Raw genomic sequence first — 21,999 nt, forward strand, 5'->3', positions numbered from 1 at the left:
ATCCACATGTATAATTTAAATTTAAATAGCCATATGTGGCTAGTGGTTACCACATGGGACAGCACCGTTCTAGATGAAAAACTCTCAGAAAACATATAGTCGATTAAAAGTACCACAATATGATGTGTCTAAAGCACTGGGAGACTACTTATTTTGATGGAAAAAGACAATGTAACCTGTTTATTTTAGTTGACAGACTGTTTCACAAGCAGAAAATGACTTTTAGAGATCAGGAATCGCGGGTCTGCAGAGAATATAATGCATTAGGGCAAGAGATGTAGAAATACAATTTATCCATGTAAGCTGGTGCAAGAACCAATGGTGGGACAGATGCCCCAGGACAGCGAAGACAATAGTAAACCAGTTGTGCTTTGTTATATCAACAGACCCTTAATTTACAAGGGGACTTGTAAATTAATGATATAGTTAAAAGGCTGAGAGGCATTGAAGAATTCGATAGAGGAATGTAAGAAGAAATCTGAAAATACTTCGACAACTTTCATAAAGACTTGTTTGCATGTTTATAGCTCTTTCCGTTAAATTTTTTCACTTATTCCCATATGGTTTGTGTTTCTCCCTTTAACTCTGAGAAACTCAATTATCGTTGAAAAGCTATCACAGGTTTTGAATCAAACATTCCCTCGGCCTGAACTAAGCCAAAACTCACCAAGCAACTGCTTCTCAGGTCTAGAAATCTCAAACACAGTGAAACGTCTAACGAATTGTATTCTCCAGGCAGAATCTCTTCAGGCTACAGAGACTGACTGCACTTTGTCAGTTATACCTATGAGGAAACTCAGATGGACTCCTGAAAACCTAAAGCTCTATCATTCTGTCCAGACTATCAATTTTGATGGGAACTGTACCATTCTGTATTCCAGATGAAAGGTGTTTGTCTTAGGGGAAGATTCCAGATTTTATGGACTGAGATACCTAAGGGAGAGATTTCCTCCATTCGGTTCTCAAAATTTTGGTTTTAAGCACAATGCCTCCTGTGGAGATGTACTCCAGCCTCTCCTTTCCCCAGTTCTTCCTTGCCCAAAGTCCATTTCCCACAACCCTGCTGTCACATAACATTCCCGTAAAGGCAGCCGTTACAGAAATGGGTCTTATCCACATTTAGAGTCCCAGCTATAACCAAACCAGCCCTCTCTGACAGCAGTGCTATCTGTCATCCATGTTATTCTCCTGCTCCTTCTTACAGCTCCTGTCTGTAGAGTATGTGACCAGATGAGAAAAACTCTATACCAACCAGAGGAGAATTCACAAAAGGTCACTTACAAAATCTGTACTAATATTCAGCCTGCAACACCTCGATATTGACTAGAAACATGCTGTTTAAGAAAGAAACCTCACACTAAATCACAGGTAGAACCATGGAATCCATAATTACTTCATTCCCTAGACATTTCCAAAGTGCAAATCAATGAAGCTGTAACACTGAACTATCCTTTATCCACCTCCAGGAGCCAGCCTATCACCCGAGATCTCCACCTCCTTCCCACCACTGCCCAATTTTAGTCATTTGGCTATTAATTGCTCAAAAAGGTAGTTAGGAGGAAGCAAAGACAGGAATTTAAAATGCCTAAATATTGTACTGTGAAGTGGGAACAATTTTTTAATATCTTGCTGTCCTGGAATAGAGGTTGATTCTAATTACTCAAACACATTAGAAAATTCTGTGTCTATCTATAGCTCTGTAGCATATACCTCTGCCATCTCTTCTCCCCAAAACAGAGATAACCAAGATTAAGCATAAATGATACCTTCATTGAAAAAATTGCCTCTACTTTCCCTTGCAGAGTTTGTCTGTCAGCCTCATTTGATACATAATATACTGTAGTCATTGGCATACCTTTTTTTTATTCCCCCTCCCCCACAAGATGGCTTCCTCATCTCTCTGTTCGTTGTCTGCTCGTCTTCTTTAGGAGACACTGGGAACCAAACCTGGGACCTTCTACTACCTGCGGGTTGCATTGTCCATTGGTTGTGGCATCTGCTCATTGTGGCATCTTGCTCCTTGTAGTGACTTGCTGCTTGCAGCATGTGCTCATTGCAGTATCTGCTCATCTTCTTTAGGAGGCACCAGGAACCGAACCCAGGACCTCCCATGTGGGGGGCAGGAGCTCAATTGCTTGAACCACATTCATTCCCCAGCATACTACATTTTAATATTATTCAGATTTGTCCTGCCCTGTAGAGTGTGAGTGTCTCATAGGCAGGGACCTCTCTGATGCCTCTTTACATTTCTCTTGCCAGTCACATAATACATGATATATAAGCAATAAGTAGCATTTTACTGAATGAATGAGTGAATGAATGCATGCATAAATGACATGAATCTTGTTCAATATTTTACCAATTTTGACCAACTCTTGCCCTAACCACTAAGTATGTGCCTTTTGCCACCCCAGGAGCCCAAATTTGTCCCATCCCTTTTCTCTTTTCAGACTAGTTCTCTGGATACTGCTACTTACCTCCTTTCTCCTTTGCAGATAAAGATATTGTCCCAACAAAAATCCCTTTTCATCCTCACTCAAGGAAGAGGAGCAAGCAGTTGGAGAGGTAAAGGAAATAGAGAACTCTGTTTCATAGCTGTCAGAAGTCAATGAGATATAGACTACGGATATGCCCCAGGCCCAACAAACAGTCTAAAAATGTCCAGGAGAAATTTTTTAAATCCCAGGCCTGGGGGAGAAAAGAAATCCTTGGAATACTGCAGAGAAAATAAATATTGACAATGTGTGAACTGCACAATAATAATAACTAATATTTATTGAGCACTTACTCTGGGCCATCTACTGTTGCAAATAACTTTAATTTTACTGTAGCTTTACAAAGAGTCCTGGTATCTGGTAGGACAAGCCTCTTACCTTCTGTTCTTCAAGAAAATCATGGCTATTTGGGGGTCATGGCTTTTCCATATACATTTTACAATTAATTTTCCAAGTTGTATCTGGGGGAGCTGTAGTTCTCTGTATGGAGTTTTTCGGTTTTTTTATACTTTTTTAATTAAAATTAATAGATCACAAAGAACATTACATTTAAAAACGTAAGAGGTTCCCATATAACCCACTCCCCACCCCCACTCCCATCATTTTTGTAAATTATATTTTTTTGAAGATATATACATCACAAAAAATACATGGGGTTTTTATTGTTTTTGTAACTGCCCTGTAAGTTTGAAAGTATTTCAAAATAAAAAGTTTTTTTTTAAATTCTGAAAAAAAGATGCAAAACTGCTGGTGCCTTCACACAATTCAAGGCAGTGGCAGCAAAATGTATTGGTAATCAGTGTGTTCTTCCCCATCACCTCCCCAGTAAATTCTTTTATTGTTTTTTTTTACAGTAAACTCTTTTAAATGCCAGTTTCACCTAACAACATGCTTGGTGAAGCAGAAAATTATATTAATTTTATCAAATCTCGATGCTTGAGTAATGGCATTTGAATATTCTCTGTGACCACATGGGAAGTCCACTTAAAGTACTTCTGCTGAATACCAAAATATGCTTGTTGTCTTAAGGAAAAACACTTGTGTGTTTGAGTTGTGAGCTGACCTAACTGCTTTCTTCATGGAACACCATTTTATTGAGTTGACAGTAAACCCCCAAAATGCATGTCAACCCAGAACCTCAGATGCGATCTTACTGGAAACAGGGTCTTGGCAGATGTAATTGGCTAAAATAAGATGAGAGTGGGTCCCAATCCAGAATGAGTGGTGTCCTTATAAGAAGAAACAAATTTGGACACAGAGAGCAACATAGAGAGAAGACGGCCACATGAAGATGGAGGCAGAGATTGGAGTTCTCCGCCCCCAAGCCCAGGAACACCTGTGTTACCAGAAGCTAGAAGAGGCAAAGAAGGATTCTTTCCCAGGCTGTCGGGCGATGCACGGCCCTACCTGCACTTTGATTTCAGACTCGTAGTCTCTGGGACAGTAAGAGAATACATTCCTGTTGTTTTACACCACCCCGTGTGTGGTCATTTGTTATGGCAGTCCTAGGGAGTTAATACAACCTGCCGTACTTGAAGCAATGACTCACAAATGAACTATGGCTATTTAGACTTGGTTATTTGGCAGATATTTTATCAATACTGAACAAACTGAGCCTGTCACTTCCAGGAAAACAACTGAGGGAATCTGTTGCCAGTGATAAAATTTGAGTTTTCAAGAAAAAACAAAAATTTTAGAAAACTTGTATTTACCACTATTGAGCTTGACAGCTTCCTAGTACTTTGACTTTTCTGATAAGATCAGTGGTGATGCTAATGAATGTTATTTTTGTGTCAGCATTTGGAAGATCTGGATAGGAACCAATATTTTCTAATCACCAACCTATGATGTTACAAAGTCATGCATAGGGAAAAGACCCATTTAAAATGTGAGATAGATAAATGGATTTTAATGTAAGAGAATATGAAAAGTTTATTGATATGGTTTTCAAATTCCACATCACAACTAACCATTAGGAAACCACCACTTGTCAACTTTGGGAGAAGTATCAAGATTAATATCCACCATTATCTGAAAAGGCTATTGAAATACTTCTCCCTTTTCCAGATATATATCTGTGTGAGACCAGGGTTTTTTCATACATTTCAACAAAATAACATATAGCAACAGAACAAATTCAGGAGCAGAAATGAGAATCTAGCTGTCTTCTATAAAGCTAAATGATAAAAAGGTTTTTCAAAAATGTAAGCAGTCTCTCACTAAAATATTTGTTTTGGAAAATAAGCTATCTTTTCATTAAAATTTTATTTACGTTAATATCAAATGTGTTTGTTATTATTTTTTAATTAAATAATATTTTTATTTCTGTTTGGATTTTTAATAGAGTAAATATAGATAAATATAGCCCACATTTACAAAAGCTCTTTGGGGTCCTCAATAATTTTTAAGAGTGTAAAGGGGCTCTGAGACCTAAACATTTGCTTGAAGAGTTCCTCTATTGAGGGCCTTTTAGTGATAAACTATCATATTTTCTACCCCTTGTCTTTCTGTGCTAAGTTCTTTCAATCTATCAACAATTCTCTCTTCAACTGTTTAACCAATCCATTAATTTTTAAAAATTTCAACAAACATTTTTCCATTTTCAAAGTTTTATTTGGTTCCTTTTCAACTCATCCTGCTTATTTTGGGTAATTTCTTTTTGCTTTCTCATTTCTATGAGATACCATATTATTTCTTTAAATATTTCATTCATAATCATTTGATATTCTCTATCTGATCATTCATCAAGGGTCTAAATCCCATGCTTATTGTTTCTGCTGATTCTCCTCATACTGGCTTTTTTCTCTGTTTTCTACTAGGGATTGCTGGTAAAACCAGATTTGTGAGTTTATGTCTGCTTGATCTTAATCTGTGGGAATGCTGAGGGCCTGACGTCTTCCTCTAAGGCAGGTTTTCTCTTGCTTCTGCTGGGAATCCGGTGGTGCTAGTCCTGGAGCTACCTTATCCCTTTCCAGGGTCTGAACTTCTCTGAGAGTCTCAGGTTCCGTTCATTCACCTTGGATTGGCCAAAACATTAGTCTCCTGATGGCATCTGCTTACTGCTCCCTACATCTCCTACTCATGGTTGAACAAACTTGTAGCTGAGTGTGAGGGTTTCGTCCTCGCTCAGGCCCAAGAGTCGGGGGGGCTTGCTCCTGCCAGGCAGCCGGCGGGGGGTGCTCCAAGATGGAGCACCGGTTCTCCAGGCGTGGGGGACGCGCGGTTGAGGAAAAACCACGGAGACCGCTTGAGCGCAAGAACAGGTCTGCTTTATTGCGGAAGTACACTTGGTTATATAGGCAGGGAAGGGGGTGGAGTATGAAGGGGAGAGCAGGGCGGAGGGGCGGCTGCGGATAGGCTAAAACTGGGGGGGCAGACCTCTGGTAATACGCCGTAAGCAGTTACTGGGGAAGAGGGCAGATTGTAGGTTGGTAATATGGGCGGGACTGGCGGGAAGGGTGGCGGGGGCTGGAAGGGGAGGAGGGGCGGAGAAAGGCGGCAACACAAACTATTCTCTTTTACACCCTTGGACATTTCCTTCCTTTCCTATGAACCTAGCACTGCATTTGAAATTGGCATGTTACTCAAGCACATATCATAATATAATCAAAACACTATTTCTGCCACTCACTTTTCCATTAGGCTTTATTTCTTGGGGATAATGATTCAAAAAATTAGAATGCCATTTTGTATCCAAATTCTAAATCTGGGCTTGACGCAGTAGTCAATTTCCCCCCCCTTACCCAGTTTGGTTCTGCTTCAGGCAGAAAGCCTACAATGAGAAAGGGGGCTAGCTGACTTCTTCCTTAATTCACGCCCTTGTGCTTCCCTTCTGTCCTTACAACTTCCCCTCCCCAGTTAACGTTTTGATGAAGGGTCAAAACAGAAGGATGGCAAAAAAGAAAAGGGACAGAACATTTCTTTCGTCAAATGACAGCCTCGGAGTTACTATAACTGGGGCCTTTATCCTGCAACTTCTAGGCCCAAGTGGGTGCATTTCTAATCTGAGGGGCCACTGACAATTCCTCCCTCAGTACACTAGTGGTGCATGACCAGCCTCCATCTTCTGGGAACTCACTCTTTCTAGATGGCAGGATCTAAGAGGAGCTATACTAACTCTCTCTTTCCTGAGTGCCCACATCTAGTCCCTTGGCCCAACAAACTCAAGGCCAAACTCTCCCCTTGCCTGCCCTAAGAGGGTTAGTCAGCCCTTCTCCTGACCTCTGGATTTCCCAAATCAGAGTGAGACCCCAGTCCATGCACACCAAAGATCTCCAAAGGGTATCACAGAGCACGCCCCACTAGGCTGGTAATGAAAAAGGAAGTCAGAAAGACTGACGGCATAGTACTCTCCAAAGATATCCCTTCACTAAATCCTTTTCCTCTCTTCATGTCCTGACCCCTTTTCATATCCCTGATCTACTAAGTCATGTATCTACTTCTCAGGATTCTCACACTCTCTTTGGTGTCTATAAACTTAATGTGAATTAACTCATTTAAATTTAATATATGTATAGTAAAATGCCTTAAAAATAGAAATAAAGCTGCGCTATTTAGTCATACTGAAGGCCCTGAGCCGTGCAGAGTAGGGTACTCACTCGCATAAATCAATGTCGTTTTTGGAATATTGTTATCAAGTATACAATAGGGATGGACCTTCCTTCTTTATTATGCATTGTGCCTCATGTAACATGCTGCATGCATATGTCTGAGCCCATTTTTACCTCATTTGGATGCACATGAGGCCATTTATTCCTCCCGATACACATTGCATAATTATTTTCCACTCTAGTAAATGAATAGCTTAATTAGCACCTTAATTTGATTTTAAAAGCTGAAAAATATAAGTAATAGTGCATTATTTTTCGAAAAAAATTCTAACTAATCACACTTAGTGTCTAGTTCATAAATGCAGAAACTATATAAAAAGAAAAAGCAAAAAAAGAACAAAAACAACATCTACTAAAAGCTATTTTTGACAATTAAGAGGGTTTCTCTTATTTACATTAGAGGAGAAATAATACAAAAGTAACTGAACACATGCCAGAATAATTAGCAGCTCCTGGCTCATTTAAATTATGTGCACATTGCCATTTTAATGCATTTTTTAAACACCCACTTGCAAACTTATTTTATTCTTAGAAGAAAATTAACAGCTTTCTACTAGGTACTGCTGGTAAAACCAGACTTGTTTCCTGTTTTCTTGGAAAACACATATCTTCCTGGCTTTATTGACCCACTTTTAAGAATAATTAAAAAACAATAATAGTACTTTGGATTTATGTGATGTTTCTGTGTGAAGACTGGAGGCATTCTTTCACGTAAGATAATTCTGTAAGAATGCCATGTTGTTTCTTCGTGCACACTATACAATGTGGTTCTAAGGATCGTCTAATAATTAATAATAGGAAGACTGAAGCTGTGATTTTCTTTTTCCAAGAAAATACTCAAGTGACTCCCTAAAAACAAATTTAGGGCATGGATTTTATGCATTTTCTGCTAAATTTAAAGTCCCTGATGATTAGTCAGTCACAAAGTGGTGATTAGCAAGAAGGGCATTTATAAGCATGTTTTGTGTCCAGGGAGATAAAAACAAGGAGCAAAGAAAGGAAATGGCCACTTTTCTTTTTGAAGACATAAACTGCAGAAAATTAGGCCTAAAAGCTGAAAAACACAGACCAACAAAATCCTTATCATTAAAATGTTATATGCAGTTCAGCTAGGGATTATATATGCCTCGTTCAGACTTCAGAATTACATGGAAAACATAAGCACAACCTGTTTACTTCTATCTGGGCCTGATCCGCTCAGGGCCCCACTAGGTGCTATAGGAGGATACAAAGATAATTAAAGACACGGTCCAAGCCCTCCAGAGGCTTCCACTCTAGGAAGAGACATGGCTGATGCAGAAGTAATTATTATATAAAGAGTTAGAAATTCCCTAAGAGGGAATCAGACAAAGTGCTGAGAAAATTCAGAGAAGAAAGCCATTACTTCCAAAAGGAGGAACGGGGGAAGGCAAGTAACCCCCTCCAACCATATGGCCAGTTAAAGTTATGTAAGTGCATGGACCTCAAGAAGGACCCTCTCAGGCTAAAGTGAACATCTGTCACACTCAGTCACTGGGCAGGAATACAGTCTCCAATTTATTCATACAAGCTCTGTTTGCATAAACTACACAAAAATAAAATAATAAGGGTACACCTAACACCAAAAAAAAAAAATGTCCATAAGCAACAGAAAATGGGAAAAGGTCAGAAAATACGATCAGGTTATCCAAAAGAGCAAAGGTAGACATGGTAGTAGAGGCATTAGCCTCTCACATGATATTTTTATCTCAGGCCTCTTTAGCTCTAGAACCAAGTTTTAACTATTTTTGAAGGTGTGATCTGGTCCCAGCAGATCTGGACCTGAAGTGTATGGAGCTGTCATATGGGAAGAAGTATGCATGTTCATGTGACACTCTATGCATCTCTCTGATTCTGAGAATGGGGAACAACTAGCACAAAAGTTGAGACCAACTAAATGGAGGAAACTACACTGTTACTAAATGTCCAAAAAGACTGACATTTTCCACCTTCCATTTGTATCTTCATTTCCATCTTTGCTTTCAAAGAAAAAAGATTCATCATAATAGTACCAGCAGTCTTTATTTCTGGAGGCTTACTCCCTAAATTTGGTGACCTATAATTGCGAGGGCAGGATACATCATCTCCTATAAATCCTTGAAATCATTCATTCATCATTTTCAAGATGTGTGTGCAGTAATAATATTGTCATTATTTGATCACATTTTTACAAGAAAATAACATGTATAAAATATTCTCTTTAAGACAACTAATTTTTGCAAAAGTATAAAGATGTGATGATGTATTTTAAAATAGCACATGTAGCTACTAGTTCATGAGCTGACTTAGTTTGACATGTGAAAATTAAACAACATTAAATTTTTGACCCATGTATGTAATTCCATTGATTTGAGTAAAGTCCGTCTTCGAGGAGCAAGGGTAGAATCACTTCATAATTATCTTTACCAAATCAGTTGCTATATTTATTGCAAAAGCTACTTCATTCTCCTTACTGACTTTTTGAAACCTAGAGTACATACATTATATTCTTCTGACTTGGTTCCTTCCATATGCAGAGTATGAAATCCATCATGAAAACTGTAATATACAATAACCAGAACATGGATTTTTCTGAATCAGTGACAGTGAACACTCCTTAATATTTCAGAGGTAGTACAAGTTTATACTTGTTTCTTTAGTGTAAAACCTGGAGTGCAGAGAAAAACATCTGATTCCCCCTTCTACCCATCTGTTATTACCATGTGGCCGCAATACTGATCACCCTCATCTTTTTTGCCCTGTTCATTCAAGATACTGGTTTTAAGCTTTTACAGACTTTTCTCTAATCCCTTTCCAAAATTCACTCCACTGCTTGCCTCAGCAGTACTCTCTAGCCATGGTCCAACAATATGACATAGAACCTAATTAGATCCTCAGCCACTGAAAGGGCACTTCCACTTCCAAAACCAGAAGAATAGACAAAGAAACAACCAGGAACAAGAAAATTAAACGAGTTCACAGAGCCCTTTTCTAATATACCACGAGTTAAAATTACTGAAACCCATAGCAAGATAAATTTAGCAGGATGTCAGAGAATTTTCTATCATTATTTTCCATAAAGTCTGGTATTCCTTTTATATATATATGTATATATATATATATACATATACATGAATAAGAGCCCAGAACTCTGCTTAGGGGAATAATAAATGTTTTAGATTTCTTTTTGCCATTGAAACCCACCATCAGGCAGTTTGTCTGCAAAGTAGATATCTATTTTAGCACCTTTGCTAGTCTTGCTAAACTAGTGACACCATGAATACAATCTTTAGGAGCCACAGACATTGAAATTAGGTCATGCCACCCATTTTCTTCTATTAAAAGAATTTATTCCTTCCACAAAAATTAACTCAGAGTGGATCATGGACTTAAACATAAAACATGAAACTCTAAAACTTCTAGGAAGAAAAAAAAAAAATACAGGAGAAAATCGTTGGGGTCTAGGACTAGGCAAAAGTTCTTTGACTTGACACACATAAAAACACATGATCCAAAAAGAAAAACCTGATACATCATAACTCATCAAATTAAAAACTTTGCTTGTGAAAGACCATGTGAGGAGAATAAAGAGACAAGCAACAGACTGAGAGAAAATATTGCAAACCACATATCTGACAAAGGCCTAGTATCTAGAAAACATAAAGAACTCTCAGAATTCAACAGTATGGAAGTGGATATGGCTCAAGTGATAGGACTTCTGCCTACCATATGGGAGGACTTGGGTTTGATCCCTGGGGCCTCCTGGTATAAAAGAAGAGAAAGCATGCCTGTGCAGGCAGCCAGTGCCTGTGCGGTGAGCCAGTGCCCACACGGCAAGCCAGTGCCCACACCTCGCCATGCAGTGAGCCAAGTGCCTGCGCAGTAAGCCGACTACCTGCGCAGTAAGCCAGTGCCCACGCAAGTGAGTCACACAGCGAGATGGTGATGTAACAAAAGAGAGATGAAGGGGAGAGTTAAGGTGAAGTCCAGCAGAAACCAGGAAGTGAGGTGGCACAGCTGACAGGGTATCTCTCTCCACATCTGAGTTCCCCAGGATCCAGTCCTGGTGAATCCTAGAGGAGAAAAAATGAGAGGAGAAGACAGAGAGAGAGGTAGATATGGAGGATCACATGGTGAATGGACACAGACAGCAAAAACAGCAGGGTGGGGGGAGGGAAAAGGGGAAGGGAGAAATAAATAAATATTTTTTTAAAAGTCAACAGTGAAAAAGGAGCAATCCATTAGAAAATGGGCAAAAGATGTAAACAGATATTTCAAGAGGATATACAGGTGGTAAATAAGCACATTAAAAGATGTTCAACATCATTAGCCATCAAGGAAATGCATATTAAAACCAACCACTATGAGATATCGCTACGCATCTATCAAAATGTCTAAAATGAAAAGTGGTAACAACCATCAGATACTGGTGAGGATGCATAGAAAATGTACCACTCAGACATTACTGGAGGAACTGTAAAATGGTATGGTCCCTGGAAAACTGTTGGCAGTGTGGGAGGTAGAAATGGCCCCCCACAATGATATCATGTCCTAATCTCCAGACCTGTAAATAGGCAAGAGGGACTTTGCCTATATGATTAAATTAAGGATCTTGAGATGGGGTGATTCTCCTGGATTTTCTGGATGTGCCCAAGTTAATCACAATAAAAAAGAGAGGCAGTAGGTCAGAGAGAAGAGAAGAGAAGATGCTACAAAACAGACTTTGCATCTGTGGTCTCAGAACCACTCTGGGTTAATGGTGCACTTGAGCACATCAGACTTGCAGAAAAAGCATACTCCAGAGGAAACTGAGGCATACTGCTCAAGGGCCAGCAGTTCCATGTGTTGTTTTCCTCTCATAGGTCCTGGGTACTGTTGCCACAGTGGTGATAACTTTGCCATGTCATTATCAACCAACAGTAAGAGAAGCTTTGCAGTTGAGATATTGTTTAGCAGATGAATCATTTCTGTTGGACACTAAGTACTGCAACAAGTTTTAAAAAAAAACTGACTTTGAGGATGGAGGAAGGGGTCAGACAGGTCTAGAAGCTGGAAGAGCAAAGAAACAGATTCTTCCCTGGAATCTCCAAACAAAACCAGCCCTGCTGACTCCTTGTAAGGCTCATTCCAGACTTTTGACATCCAGAACTGTCCAAGAATAAATGTGGGCTGTCTGAAGCCACTAAGTCTGCAGTAGGAAGAGGAAAATGATATACGCAATTTCTACAAAGCTAAACATGCAAACTACCACATGACCATTTCTCAATTGAGGAGACTGAGCCATGGAGAATGCAAGGACTCAAAGTCATAATGGAAAAGTTTGAATTTGGACTTGACCCAAATGCACACTCTTTGGCATTTATTCCAGAGAAATAAAAACTTAGGTTCACACAAAAAGCTGTAAACAAATGTTCACTGCAGCTTTCTTCTTAATAAACAAAACTGGGAAGTAGCTAAGATGTGCTTCAACAGGTGAATGAGTAAACGAACAGTGGAAGATACACACTGCAGAATTCTATGTAGCAATAAGTTGATTCAACTATTGATAAACATGACTTGAGTGAATCTCAAGGGAATTATGTTGAGAAGCCAATCTGAAAAGCTGACATTTTGTATAATTCCACTATATAATATTCCTTAAAAGACAAAATTATAGAAATAAAAAAAAAAGATTAGTGGTTGCTAGGGTTAGGGACAGAAGGTGGGACAGGAGGGAGGGGGTGAGTATGGTAATAAAAGGCATCCTTGTGGTGATAGAATTCCTTGGTATCTTGACTTAGTGGTGTATACACGAACCTACACATGTAAAGAACCAAATACACACACACACAAATGTGTACAAACAAAATTATGCAAATCTCAATAAGATAGGTAGATTGTACCAATGTCAATATCTTATTTGTGATATTGTACTATAGTTTGGCAAGATGCTACCATTGGGGGAAACTGGAGAAAGCATAATGCTTTTATTTTTGCCATGTATATATTTCTAAATGCCCTACTCTTCATGTAATGCTTCACCTCTACTACATACAGTAGAATGGTGGTTGAGGTGTCAGGCACTGGAATCAGATTATTTGGGTCAAGTCCAAATTCAAACTTTTCCATTATGACTTTGAGTCCTTGCATTCTCCATGGCTCAGTCTCCTCAATTGAGAAATGGGGTGCGTCTTAGTTTCCTAGTGCTGATGTTACAAAGTACCACAAATTGGGTGGCTGAAAACAACAGAAATTCATTATCTCACAGTTCTGGAGGCTAGAAGTCTGAAATCAAAGCATTGGCAGGGCTCTGTTGCCTCTGAAGTATATTGATTGTAGAGGTAGCTTGTCATAAATCCATGATATTCGTTGGCCTGTGACAAACTCAATCTGTGCCTCCATCACATGGCTGCTTTCTCTTACTGTCTGTCTCGAAGGAGAGGAATATCCAAATTTCTTCTCCTTATAAGGATACCAGTCATATTGTATTAAGGTTCAAAGCCTCATCACAACTAATAACATCCTCAAAGATCCTATTTCAAAATAGGATCACATTCACAAGACCAAGGGTTAAAACTTGAACATGTATTTTGGGGGGGACACAATTCAATTCATAACAAGATAAAAAATACCTAAAAGAGTCACTGTGATAATTAAATAAGTTGGTGTGTACATATAAAGACTTGACCCAGAGTCTTACACATAATAAGCACTCAATAAATAAGACTTAATAAATTACATGCCATTATTCATGTTACCTCATCACCACTAGAGCATATACTACAATTGCAAACAGACAGGATCCACAAATCTAAGTGGAGAAACCACAGGATGCTGACCATACCTTGATGAGGAGGCATCCATCCTTCAGATGGCACAGATGGGACCCCTTGTTACCAGTCAAATGACTCATTCCTAAAAAGCTCCTTAATGCTCCCTACTAAGAAGCTGCTTACCGCTCTCCCATATTCTCAATACCCATTCCCTACATCCCTATGATACAAAGCAACATCTTGGGTTAAACTGAATTCAAACTACCCCCAAGTAAACAACTGGTTGTGTTCCCACATTTCATTTGTCACTATGTTGGCTGTAACTTAGTTTGTAATGATAGAAAAGGCAAAAGAGTATGACTTTGAAGGTAGAAAAAGAGGTGAAATTTTTTTTTCTTTTTTTTTTATTCTAATTGTCAACGTCAGGAGCCCTGAATGGCTTTCATGTTCACCAAGGTTTGGAGTAGTGTCCTAAAGTTTTCTCTGTTGCACTCGACAATACTTTACACCCAGGACTCTCCTGTGTTCTTTGTCCCTGTCAATGGCTTTACTCTCCTCCCTATGAACCAAGCCAGAAACTCCACTCTCTTCTTCACCTCCTATTTCCAACCAGTTTCCAAGTACTATCTACTTCATCCATGGCTAGATAACCCAGTAGGAAGATAAAGCAACTTTTTAGGAGCACTGGTGAAGCAAAGGCTCCAAAAACATGAAAATAAAATTTAAAAGAACTTGATATTTGATGTTCCTATTAAAACATCAACTATCACGGGAAAAATCCAAAATTTATAGGGTTTTCTTATACTTATTTTACATTTCAGTGCTGTTTTAATTTTGAGCAATATAAGAAGACTGGAAGACACCTTTAGCTTGTCAATGCTTAGGGTTGTTAAGCTTCCTAATCCAACCCTAATTTCACCCTAAGGTATCTTCCAATCCTCACTGTTCTCCTCCATCCAACTATCACTGCCCAAGTTCAGGCTCTGTCTTACCATTCACATGGCCTCCTTTAAAACTGCAGCTCCTGACTATAGACTCTCTTCCTTCTAATCAGACCTTGACTGCCTGAATTATCTTTCCGGAAGACAGATCTATTGACATCAATCCCTTCCTAGAAAGACTCATGATTTCCCATATAGCCAGGCCCAGATTCCTTAGCATAAATACCAAGGCTCTCTGAGAGCTGAACCAAAACTACCTTTTGAGCCTTATAACTTCATGATATGCTAACCTTGATACCCCATGCCTATTTCCAAGAACAACTCCACCCCAGTCATTGGCTTGTGCTCCAAAGGGAACAGGGCAATATTAATTGCTCTGCCACTCACAGCTGGCCTTTGACCTGTATGGCACAATTTGATCTCTCTTTGTGCCTCCAGATTTTGGCCTTTTGGCTCGTAATCACAATTTGGGCACTGCTTTCACAACTTCTGGTGAGTAAAGGGATTTTCCAATACCGTGACAGCAAAATTTCTGATACCGAGCAAGCACTATTTTAACTTTTAATTTTAAAACCTGTCTTCAGCCTTCACCTGCCAGACTTCTGGCTTCTATCGGTTCAGCCATTAGCAGTAAGGATAACTCAGTGAGACAGAAAGCCACCTCCAAAAAGTTACCTCAGAATGCACTATGGTGACAATTAGCATCTACCTTGCATGCTAATGGAAGTAGCTTCCTTACTCTCTTAGTCATTATGACTAAGCTGTAACCATGCACAAATTCTTCTAACTGCTAAGGAAGTCAATATTATCTCTTTGTTATAACTGGGGAAACTGAGTCCTGGAAATGAGGATTATTTTCCCTGGTACCAACTACCTGAATCCAAGTTTCCATCCTTTCAGATAGAATTTTTGCTCAAAAGAGCAGTTGGTCATAACTAGGAAGCCAGGCAGCAAAACGCTAAATTCCTGACTGGACTACAGAATGGGTGGCAGGTGCAGGTTCTCAGGGGCATATTGTCTCTGCTCTTGAACGTGACTCAGTGTCATCTACTCTCCTCGCCTGTGCTTCCACCAGACAGTTAACTTACACTGTGAGCAACTCTGTCAGGTCTATAACAAAAAAAAGCCTGAAAGAAATTAAACTGGGCCAAAAAGAATTCAGTCTGCAAGCTCATCCTCATTTGATTAAAAGTTTAATATCCAAATCACCACTTTGGGTAATAGTCTCAAAAAACAGCACCCTGTTAAGATGTGTTATCTCTGTTCCAGCCTCTAACAACATGTGTTTTAGGAGACTGTTAGCAGTCTCTCCAAAGAACAGGAATGGACCAACAGCTTAGCCCACACTTACTACTTTCCAGGATACCCGAATCCCACAAAACAATGGGGCCCAGACTCTGCAATGCCTACACCTGAGGCAAGAAGAATGGAACACTATTATAGAGCAGTTGCATCTCTTAAATCAGCATATTTTTTTTCAAAGAAACAGTGGAAACTGATAAAAGGGTAAATGTAGCATTTTTTTTTTTTAGGTACCAGGGCCAGGGATTGAACCCTGGACCTTTTATGTGGGAACCACTGAGCTCCCTTGAGTTGGTTTTTTCATTTGTTTGCTTGTTGTTGTTTTCTGTTTGTTTTTAGGAAGCACCCAGGACCCAAGCCGGAACCTCCCATGGGGGAAGCAGGCACTCAACCGCTTGAGTCACATCTGCTCCCTAAATGTAGCACCCTTAAGAGCCCATGACTGTATCAAAATGGTCTGTCATAACATTACCCAATTTATTCTTCACCATTGAATATTTCCCCCATCCATTCCAAGACATTCATTTTCAGATACAGTTTCATTTTGCAGTTGATTGCAAGGCAATGCAGTGAAATGACAACAACTCTCATTCATTCTCACAGTCAGGTGAGAAGCTGTTCTCTGTATACATAGAAGCTTTCATTATAGTACATTTGTGTTTGCATTTTTTAAGGGAGTGAAGTAACTGAGAATATTCATACATTAAATCAAAGCCTAAAGTATGGCAGGAGAGAAGGCTCCAAAATCCTGCCCTGTATTGTATCACAACACTGACATCTGTTGGCTACAAGTGTACTGAATCCTTCTCTGATTTGGTACCATCTTTCTCTGCTCAAAGAACAGCAGCTGAAGAACAGCTGAGTCTAAACCAAATCGCTTACTGGTTCCGAGCCACTTGAGGTATGTTATGTTGTTCAGTCCTAACAGATCACAAATTCACACCAATTGTTTCCTTCATTCTCTCATATGAAACAAGATTTCATACCATTTAATACTTTTCTAAACCAAAAGCAAACATCCCCTTATGCAATAGTCCCATTAATTCAGGTATTTTATGTTTTACTGGTAAAATTTTGAAATGTAAATTATGAGGAACAGAACATTGACATGTTTACTGACACATCATGTATCCATATACAAATGCTTCTTGCCATTCAAACTGCTGACTACTCTCTCCTACTCAATTCTCCTTTAATCTTCCTTCTTGACTCCATCCTCCACCGAGTGTTCTTCTCATCTCTGTCATCCTACTCTCCTCTTTTTCTCTTCTCACTTATTATGGAGATCCATAAAGACTCTCTATCCAAAACTCTGGAGGGATTCTTCTAACACTCAGTATCTGGGAAACTGTGGTTTAATTTCCCAGATAAGAACTCCCAAATCAAAACCTTTGGCCCTGACCTTTCCTCCTTTCTCCTACTCTGTATCACCTGACGTTTTAAAAACTTAGACTTAAGAGGGATTACCTCCAAAGTCCTTTTTTTTCTCTCCCCCGCCCCCCACCCCAGTTGTCTGCTCTCTGTGTTCATTTGCTGTGTATTCTTCTGTGACCGCTTCTATCCTTATCAGCAGCACCGGGAATCTGTGTTTCTTTTTGTTGCGTCATCTTCTTCTTGTGTCAGCTCTCCGTGTGTGTGGCACCATTCTTGGGCAGGCTGCACTTTCTTTTGCGCTGGGCAGCTCTCCTTACAGGGTGCACTCCTTGTACGTGGGACTCCCCTATGCGGGGGACACCCCTGTGTGGCAGGGCACTCCTTGCGTGCATTAGCACTGCGCATGGGCCAGCTCCACACGGGTCAAGGATGCCCGGGGTTTGAACTGCAGGCCTCCCATGTGGTAGGCAGACGCCCTATCCATTGGGCCAAGTCTGCTTCCCCAAAGTCCATTTTTGATTCTATAATTTTATACCCTATCAATATCTATAACTTTAATGTAATAAAAACTAAGCTGTTGCTCTCCCTTTTGAATCATCACCTCTTACTCTTTCCACCATTTCTATCAATGGGTTGTCCTCTCAGTCCCTTAATCGCAATTGGATTTGGTGTGATGACTGCCTCCCCAACAACAATCTTTCCATTCCCACAGCAATTGTCCTGTTCCCTGCTCCCACTGCCTCTCACCTAGAAAAGACAACCAAGAGCTCACCTTCTTCCATGACACCAGTTGCCACCTATGTACTTGTTTTCATTTCCTTGGCTGCTCAAGCAAATACTGTGCAACGTGTTAATTTAAACAATGGGAACTTATTACCTCACGGTTTTGAGGTTAAAAGAAAGTCCTAATTAAGGGGTCATAGTTTTTTCCCAAAGACTATCATTCTGGGGCTGGCTGCTGGTGATCTTCAGTCCTTGGTTCCTGGGTCATATGGTGATACACAAAGGTCCACTCATTTTTCTAGGAGTATGGCTTAAGTAATACCTGGCCTCTCTTGGCCTCTCCCTTCTCTTCCAGGTTTTGTAGACTCTCAGTCTCTTGCTACCCATGGCTTTCTCTCTATGTCTGAATTTCATTCTGCTTATAAAAGATTCCAGTAATAGAACAAAGACCCATCCTGCCTGAGGTGAGCCACATCTTAACTGAAGTAAGCTCATCAAAAGATCCTATTTATAATAGGTTCACACTCACAGGAATGGTTTAAGTTAAGAGCAGGTTTTTCTGGGGTACATACAGCTCCAAACCACCACACACCACTCTCTGGACCCCAAAAAGACATGCTCTTTCTACACGCAATATACATTCATTCCATCACAACATCCCCAAAACCTTAAGTCATTTCAGAAACAATGCTAAGAAGAAAGTCTTACCAAAATTGGTTATAGGTGTGGTCTGTCCTGGAGCACAATCCCCATCTGTCTGTGGACCTGTGAAACTTAGAGAACAAGGTATCTGCTTCCAGTGTACAACTGAGAGACAGTCATAGGAAAAACATTCCCAATCCAAAAAAGAGAAGTTGGAAGGACAACAGGGGTCATAGGGTCCAAACAATTCCAAAACCCAGCAGGGCTAACTCCATTAGATTTCATGGTCTGAGAGTCTTCTATGAATCAATGATTTGTCCTCTGGGCCTGATGGATCAGCAGCCCCACCCTTTCCAAACACTTGCGCAGTGGCCATGCTCTTCCCAAACACTGGGGTGAAGCCTCACCCCCCCACTCCAAACTTCGAGATGGTGACCAGGTTTTCTCTGAATTCTAAGGCACTAATTCCACCATCTCTGAGCATCGGGGTCACAGCACTCTTCCTGAACAATGGGGCAGAAGGCCAACGCCCTCCAAGCACCAGGGAAGATGACCTCCCCTTCCAAGCACAGGGGAAGACACACTTTCCACACACAGGGGAAGCCCCACTCTCCTGGTTCAAGGAGATCTCTTCGGTCCAGAGCTTGGCTTCTATGGTTCTGCCCTTCAAGTCATTTTTCCCTCAGTTCATCTCTTCTCCTTCCCTTTCAGTAGAGGCTGCCAATGGTCCTACTCATACGAATCTTGAAAAAAAAAAACTGTCATTTTTGTATGAAGTTCACAGGGGTCCAAACCATCAGACAAAGACGTTCCACAGATCCTTCCTACATAATTGCATTTCCATTCCTGACTTCCACTGAAATGACCAACTGGATCCACATTCAGTTAAACCCTAATATGGTGCCCTATACTCCAGGGACTCACAGGGAGGTCCCTAATAGAGTAATATCTGACCCTAGACTGAGAGCACACTATCTGGATAGCCTCAGAATTTCCCAAACCATCAATTTCCAGTTTCTTTGTGCCTAGGAATTCAGTTCTCAGCTTATCCCTTTCCCCTCTCATTTCACTATAAGTTGCAAGATGAAACTAGGTTACACCTTCCACCCTTAATTTGGAAATCTCCTCAGCTATACATCCCAAGTTCATTATTTCAACCTCTGCCTTCCATTCAACACAGAACTCAATTTTGCCAAGTTCTCTGCCACTTTTTTAAAAAGGATCACCTTTCCTCTAGTTTCCAATAGCACATTCATCATTTCCTTCTAAGGCATTGCTGGAACTACCTTTAAGGTCCAAAATTCCAGCAACATTCTGTTCATGACGAATTATGTATACTCTAAAATGATCCAAACTTTCTCTCACTCATTTTTGAGCCCTCACAATTCTTCCAGCCTCTACCTATTACCCAATTCCAAAGCTTTTTTCACATTTTTTTGGTAGCACGCCATAGCAGTTTGATATTATTGATGAATTTTAAAAAAGATATAGATTATGTTTGTAAACTGGTCTGTTCCTCTGGGCATAATACCCTTTGACTGATTTCAATTCAAAGGGTTTTACATTTACTTGATTAAATCAAGAGTAGGGCTTTGATTCAACCACATCATTAGGGTATGCAGGATTGAGTCCCCACCCCCTTGGAGGGCTAAATAAATGGACACTCAATCAAGAAGACAGGAGAAAAACACAGAGGAAGAGAGATAGCTCCATAGCAGTGGCAGAGGCCCTGGCCAGGGAGATGAGCCTTTCACCTGATAGTTTGCAGCTGAAGAGACTGGAGCCCTGAGCTAGTGAGCAGTCCTGGAAAGAAATGAACCCTCCACCCTACAGCTGAGACCAGAAGAAGATGGGCCCATGGAGTCTTAAGAAAGAGGAAGACTGAACCCTCACAGATGTCACCTGCCATTTTGCTTCAACATGTGGCAACAGACTTTCGTAAAAAACTAACCTTGAACTGAACTCTTTAGGGCCTGTAACTGTAAGCTTTTACCCCAAATAAATACCCTTTATAAAAGTCAACCGTTTTCTGGTACTTTGCATGAGCAGCCCTTTGGCCAACTAACACACTCCAATCTCCTGGTACCAAAATCTGTTTTAGTTTCCTTGGCTACTCAAGCAAATACTATGCAATTGGTTGGTTTAAACAATGGGAATTTATTGGCTCATGGTTTTGAGGTTAAGAAAAATTCCAAATTAAGGGATTTCATCAAGGTGATACTTTCTTACCAAAGATTGACGTTCTGGGCTGGCTGCCAGTGATCCTTGGTCCTGGGCTCATTTGTCACATGACAATGCACAAGGCAGCCTCTCCTGGTCTCTCCCTTCTCTTTTCCAGATTCCACTGACCTTCAGCTTCTTGCTTCCCATGGCTTTCTCTGTCTGAATTTCATTTCACTTGTAAAGGACCGTCCTGACTGAGGTAAGCCACATTTTACCTGAAGTAACCTCATCAAAAAGTTCTGTTTACAATGGGTTCACACCCACTGGAATAGATTAAGTTTAAGAACATGTTTTCCTGGGGTACATACAGCTGCAAACCACCACAGTACTGATGAATCCGAAATTCCCATCTCCATCCCAGGCCTCTCCCCTCATCGTCAAATCCTTATAAACCAAATAGCTATTGGTCATCCTTACTTGGATATCCCTCAGCTATCTGAAATTCCCCATACCCAAAATCAAATTTCTACTTCTCCCTAGCTTTCCTACAACCTTTCTCCTCCTCCTCTGTTCCTTATCTCTATAAACAGAAAGACCGGTAACTTTGTTGACCAAGCCAGAAACCAGGGAGTCACCTTCAACTCCTACCCATCTCTCAAATATCATATCCAGTCAATTACAGAAACCTAATTCATTTGCCTGTTGATTCCAGCTCCCAGGTTACTCTTTATTTCATTCATATCTCACCAACCCACCATAGCAAAGACTGCCGTCTGAACACCAAATATTTGTGCTTCCCCTTCTACAGTATGACTTATACATATATTTTAAGTCCCTACTATCTGGGGTGGGGAAGAGGGCATGTGAGTAGTTCTTGCTCATGAGGTGTAAGCTGATGTTACTTGTACTACTTAAGTAGTTAAGAAGCAGGTGTGCCTTCCACCAGGAGCTTTTCTCATCCACCAGCTCAATGGAATGGATTCTGAGATCTTAGAGGACA

General features: G+C 40.3%; 1 non-coding gene across 1 annotated transcript; it reads left to right on the forward strand.

The window, feature by feature from the left end:
- Window positions 1-11,828: 11,828 nt before the first annotated feature.
- LOC111758685 (small Cajal body-specific RNA 13) lies at window positions 11,829-12,097 on the forward strand. Its single transcript, XR_002792870.1, has one exon. It is a non-coding gene; the product is annotated as a small Cajal body-specific RNA 13 (non-coding RNA).
- The last annotated feature ends 9,902 nt before the right edge of the window (window positions 12,098-21,999 follow it).

This window comes from Dasypus novemcinctus, chromosome 5 (genome assembly GCF_030445035.2).
Source record: "Dasypus novemcinctus isolate mDasNov1 chromosome 5, mDasNov1.1.hap2, whole genome shotgun sequence".
In the NCBI taxonomy this organism is placed as follows: domain Eukaryota; kingdom Metazoa; phylum Chordata; class Mammalia; order Cingulata; family Dasypodidae; genus Dasypus; species Dasypus novemcinctus.